This window comes from Mustela lutreola, chromosome 9, assembly GCF_030435805.1.
Source record: "Mustela lutreola isolate mMusLut2 chromosome 9, mMusLut2.pri, whole genome shotgun sequence".
NCBI classification, from domain to species: Eukaryota; Metazoa; Chordata; class Mammalia; order Carnivora; family Mustelidae; genus Mustela; species Mustela lutreola.
The window spans coordinates 113,672,455-113,678,774 of record NC_081298.1 but is presented as its reverse complement, the minus strand read 5'-3'; the positions used below and the strand labels follow the sequence as shown (position 1 = coordinate 113,678,774).

Genomic DNA, 6,320 nt, shown 5'->3' with positions numbered 1-6,320 from the left:
TATGTTATAGTGGTCTAGACTAGAAAAAATAAATATTCTTAAAATGGTGGGCTGACTTTTCCCTAGCTTTCTCAATCACTGTTATATTCTTGACCACTCTCTGCTACCTCATACATTTCTTTGGGGGACGGAAGATAGTTAATTATTTGCCTGGTAAACTTGGGAACAGGAAGTGGCCACTTTTTTTCCCCTCCCCTTTCTTCTGAGATCAGGTTGCCACAAGGAAGAATGCACTTTGTTCTGCTTCTCCCAGCTGCAAAATTTACCGGTTGGCTTTCCTCCATCTGTGTCCAGGAGAGGTCTGTGATTGTTTCAACACTTCCTGTGACTAGCTGAGGAGGACTTTCTAATTCTGAGATTCTGCCCATTTAATGAAATTAGTGAGTGTTTGGATTTAAACCTGCCATTTTGTTTTGTGTCTTCTATTTGTCCCACTTATTCTTTGTTTATTTTTCTCTCATTGTATTCTTTCTTTCTTTTTTTTTTTTTGCCTCCTTTTGAATTTAGTTATGATTCCATCTTTAAAAGGTCTGTTATTTTAAAAATTATACATTTTATTGTATCCTGTAAGGGATTACCTTCAAAATTAGAAGTTACACTTATAATTACCAAAACTGTTCATTAAAAACTTGTGAAAGCTTAAGTACATCAAGATTTTTACCCTTCTCCCAGGTAATCCAAGAACCTTAAGAGTATTTTAATTCTATTAATTACCCTCCCAATATGCTATTGTTTCTAGGTAATTTTTTTTATTAACACTTTAAAGGTCACAAGACATTATTTTTATTTGATACAGCTAATATTCCTTCGTATTTACCCCATATTTTTACCACCTTATTCATCCTTTATCCTTTGCTGCATTTCAGATTCCACCTCAGATCATTTTTCCTTTGCATGAAGTATATATATATATGTGCATATACATATATATATGTGTATATATATATATATATATATATATATATATATATATTTTAAGGCTTTTATTTATTAATTTGGCAGATAGGGATCACAAGTAGGCAGAGAGAGAGAGAGAAGCAGGCTCCCTGTGGAGCAGAGAGCCAGATGCAGCACTCGATCCCAGGACCGTGGGATCATGACCTGAGCCGAAGGCAGAGGCTTTAACCCACTGAGCCACCCAGGTACCCCACATGAAGTATATTTTTTTAGCATTTCCTTTAACATGGGTCTTCTGGGGATGACTTAGTATTTTTTTTTTTTTTAATTTGAAAATGTTAGTATTTTGTTTTCATTTTTGAAAGATATTTTCCCTGGATATGGAATTCCACACCCACACATTGAAGATACTCCATTGTTTCCTGGCTTCTATTATTGCTATTGTGAAGTTAGTTATAGTCTAACTTTTGATGCTTCAAAGCTCTTTTTACTATGGTTGCTTTTAAGATTTTCTCATAGTCTTTATTTTCTGCCTTTTTGACATGATGTGTCTAGGTGTGTTTCTTTTTATGTATTCTGCTTAGAATTTATTTTTCTTCTTCAGTTTGTAGATGAATGTCTTTCATCACTGTGAAACTATTTTCAACCACTCTCTCTTTCAGATAGATATTGCCTCTGACACATCCTCTTTCTCCTCTGGGGAGGAACAACCAAGAGGAGCACCAACAAAACATTTATTGTACCTTCTCAGTACATCCTCCAGGTACCTTTTTTTCTTTTCTGAATTTTTGGTACTATACTAGTTTCATTTGATCTTTCACTCTTTTAGTTGGCTAATTTTCTGTGTGCAGTGTATTATTCAGACCATTTGCTGAATTCTTAATTTTAAGAATTACAATTTTCAGTTTTAGTCTTTTACTTGTTTCTCTTCTCATTATCTTTATTATTGTTATAGTTTTCAGTTTCAGCTTAAAATTTCAATCTTGGCCTTTATTTCTTTCAACTTAATAAACACAGTTTTTGTATACAGTTGACCCTTGAACAATGTGGGTTTGAACCAGGTAGGTCCATTTACATGTAGATTTTCTTTTTGATACAATATTGTAAATGTGCTTTCTCTTCCTTATGCTTTTTTTTCTTTTAAAGATTTTTTATTTATTTGACAGAAAGAGAGATCACAAATAGGCAGAGAGGCAGGCAGAGAGAGAGAGGAAGAAGCAGGCTCCCTGCTGAGCAGAGAGCCCAATGTGGGGCTTGATCCCAGGACCCTGAGATCATGATCTGAGCTGAAGACAGAGGCTTAACCCACTGAGTTACCCAGGAGCCTCTCTTCCTTATGCTTTCTTAAACAATATTTTCTTTAGGTTACTTTATGACTGTTTATATTCTTGGTGAGGATTTTGGCCAACAGTAGGCTCTTAGTAATTAGTTATTGAGGAGTCAGAAGTTATACATAGATTTTTGCCTGCATGGGGAGTGGGGCCCCTAGTCCATGTTGTTCAAGGGTAAACTATATATGTGAGTCATTTCTGTTACTTATTATTTATATTGTTTTTTGCTTGGGGTGTTTATTTCCTTGTGTGCTTAGTTATCTTTAAGTCTGTGCTGCACATTGTTTTTAAAAGACATTTGGGAAAATATTTTGATACCTAGGGTGATGGTGGCTTCTCCCAGAGAGGACTTTCATTTGGTTCAGCTAGGTATTTTGGAGAGCTACCATTCTGGGACCTCTTAATCTTGATGCAAAGTTTAAGATTCCTGGATATCCTGCTGATTGGAGACTAGATTACAAGTCCCTGCTCTGGCTGATTTATTTTTAGTTCACATCTATCCTGAGGGCATGTTTGTCATAATTTTATTTGAAAGTGGAAACTGATTTATCAGAGTCCCGTCCCTTGGCAGTATCCAAACTTTGGTTTTTGTCTCTTTGGCCTCAAGATGACTCTAAAATGCAAATGAGCTTCATTGTTTCCTTTCCATCACAGGCAAGTGCCTTTAGAAAAAATGCAGCTTTAAGTGGCTGGGCTTACCTTTCTAAATTCTTGTCTAGTCTTGGCCTAGCAATACTACATAATTTCATAAGTTATTTTATTTTTTTGGTGTAGCTTTTTTAGTTGTTCTCAGTGAGAGGGTTAGTTCAAATTACCTAGTCTGCTATTCCTTTTTTCTTTGAGAACTTCCTGTCTACAGGGATCAGGAACATTGGTCTGCTCTTATCCATGGCCTTAGCTTGGGAGTAAAGACTCTGGTTGATGAGATTATTAATTCTGCCACATGCTTCTTAAATTGTATTTATAAGTTGATTATCTGATTAAATATGATGAGCTTTTTTTGGGACTTCATTGTGACATGTCTTAATCTATTTCCCATCAGGCATTTGTTTCTGAAATAAAGACAGATTTCAAACTAGGTAAGTCCTCACACAAAATGCTGTTAGCCTGAATTTTTATAATAAAATGAACAGTCATTAAAATATTTGAGAAGCCAAGGAAGGAGAAAAAGTAGTCAAGTTAGGTGTGCTAAAATATTAAATGAATTTGGCAGGCAAAACATCACTGGCTCCCTGGGCATAGGTAATTACTGGTGAGGTGGCAAGAAGAATGGATGTAGCTGAGGGAGCAGAGAGAGCGAAGGTCGCATGTTTTATGAAAAGGTTGTAGAGGAGAGAAGTAGGGCAATAGTTAGAAGCATCCTGCAAAAGATGACATAGAGATGAAAAAGATTTCTATGCTGACAAAAAAGAGCTCATATGAAAGGGAGAGGATGAGGATGTAAGAGAGATAATTGATACTATTATGAAATTAATCAGTTTTCAGATGGTGGTAGGCTCCAGAGTAGCATGAGTTGATCCTCTGACTAGATTTTGAACATATCTTTCCACCGAGTTTGTTTGTTTCAGGGTTAGGTGCCTTTAGGATTGAATCTGAGTGTTAGCACTTAGAGTAAGCCTTCTTGTATATACTCTTAAGATAAGCTAGACACCCTCCTGTACATGCTGCTTCCAATCTATTCTCCTAAGTTATTAAATCAATGAATTTTAATTTACTTACAGTTCTTAGTCCTTTTCTGGCCTAAAGGTGACAAGCAGCTTCTCTCAAATTGCAAAGTACAAGTGTTTTTATGGTAGTTAATCCTTTTTCACTTATTTTGTTAGTTACTATCTGTATTGTAGATAATTGAAGTTAACAGAAGTTGAGCTTTTTTTTTTTTTAACATTCCATACTAAATGCTTGTGCAAATGTATTGAGTAATGACTGTGACATTTTTCTTTACAGCTCAATAGATTTTGATTAAATTCCACTAATGTTAATTGGACGCCTACTCCACACAAGCCATTGTGGGTGATACAAAAATGAATAACACATGGTCCTTGCCAAATGGGAACTTTCATTCTCTACAACCACTTGGAGAAACTCCTGTAACTCTTCCCTCTTACATTTCCTTCATGTAGGGGTGAAAGGTAGGTAGTAACAGATGGAACTTCTCATTTTATTCAGCTTACTGTTTTGATAATCACCAAATGTGATAATTCTGTTTTGTATTATAAATTATATCCAAGTCCTATTAAGCTGTGTTTGACTCATTTTACACAGGTGGTAGTATTGTATAATAGACCACCATATTAAAATGCAAATTTGGCTAAAAGATTGTATTTGCATATGGTACACATTTTTTAATGTTAAAAAACAACAACAACAACAACATTAAAAGCCTGCCTGTTGAAGTTACTGAATCCTTTTAAAAAACTGCTCTAATCTCAAAGCATGAGACAGTGAATTAAAATAAATGCATTTAAATGATTCTACTATTTTCATATGCAACTGTAGATGTCAGTTTTATATCTGAGATTGAATACCATCAAAAGTCATCTCTTAATTCCTTCACATCCCAACCTGTTTCTCCATTCATCTTCCCAACCTCAGGAAATACTATCTTCAATCTTCCCTTTCTACAGGCTAGAAACACTAGTGTCATCTTTCTTCCAAATCCCATGTCCAATCCAGTTGAAAATACTGTTGACACTAACTTCAGAATATGTCCAGAATCTGGCCAGTTTTTACACCTGCACCCAAGATGGTAATCTTTGTCTAAGTTATAATCACCTCCTGCTTGGCCAGTCTATCTGCATCTGTTTTATAAAATATGCAAATAATTGCATGTAATAAAAAGTATGGACAAATTATAGTTTATTCTGTTTCGTAGTGGGTTATTTCCAGTTTTTCAATATTGAAAATAAATTGCATTGAAATAAGCCAGATACAAAATGACAAATGTTATGTGATTCCACTTATATGAGGAGCCCAGAGGGATCATATTCATGGAGAAAGAAAGTAGAATGATGGATGCTACAGGGTGGGAGAAAAGGTGAATTGGAGTGCTGGTTGATGGGTAAAAAATTTCTGTTCTGCAAGGTGATGAGTTTTGGACATTGGATGCACTGCAATTTGGTTGTACTTAATAATGTTGAACTGTACACTTAAAAATGGTAAAGGTACGAAATTTTGTTATGGGCAGTTTACTACAATTTTTAAAAAGGTGAAAAAATAAATAGCTTTAGGAAAAAATTCTAAAACTCAGAAGCTATAAAAGAGACTCTAAACAACTTTCACCGCATAAAAACTGAAAACCTCTCTAATAACTAGCGAAAAGCAAAATTTTTAACCAAAATATTATCCTCTCAATCACTGTTTGGTAAAAGTTGACAATACCTGATTTGGCAAAAGAACAGGAAAATAGGTATTCTCAAACCAGGTGGTGGAGAGCCCATTAGACCATTTTAGTGGGATATTAGTTCACTGAGATAGAAATTTAAATGTGTATACTCTTACCCTCAGCAAACTCACTTCTAAGCTATAGAAATATATAAAAATTATGTAAAAGACATTAACTGAATTTTTTCTTGTAAAATTGAAAAATAGAAAAATAATGCTGAAAAAATTTTTGTGCTCCTTTTGTGCATAATTTCAAGTATTTTTCTAGGGCATGCACCCGTGGATTTCTGAGTCAAAAAGTTTATACATTTAAAAAATGAGGAGTTACTGCCAAACGTCTTTCCAAAAGGATTGTGCGAATTTACATTCATCTGAGAGTTTTTGCCAGTTTTCCCAAGATTGTTTAATATCAATACTATTGATTTTGCCAGTTTTATAGATAAAAGCATGATGTCTAATTGGTGTTTGATTTTGCATTTCCTTGACTACTAATGGGTCAGGGATCTTTTCATATGTCTATTCCCCGTTTGCATGTTTTCCCTGTGAATTTTCTTTTCATATACTTTACCTATCTTTACCGTATTTTTCCTGTTTTCTAAGGAGCTTTAAAATATCTCAAATCTGAACTTTGATCTTTATCATCTATTGATATATCTATAATCTATCAGTTATGAGTCCGTGACCCCACTCAGGTGTGTAAGAACTGCCCCA

General features: G+C 34.7%; 1 long non-coding RNA gene across 2 annotated transcripts; it reads left to right on the top strand.

Annotated features, from left to right (window-relative positions):
- The first annotated feature begins 211 nt into the window (after nt 1-211).
- On the top strand, nt 212-5,042 carry LOC131808238 (uncharacterized). 2 transcript variants are annotated; one of them, XR_009344742.1, is made up of 5 exons: nt 212-299; nt 1,560-1,660; nt 3,271-3,307; nt 4,173-4,357; nt 4,853-5,042. It is a non-coding gene; the product is annotated as an uncharacterized LOC131808238 (long non-coding RNA). The 2 variants fall into 2 exon arrangements; XR_009344741.1 differs by having other exon boundaries at nt 225-380.
- Nucleotides 5,043-6,320: the final 1,278 nt, after the last annotated feature.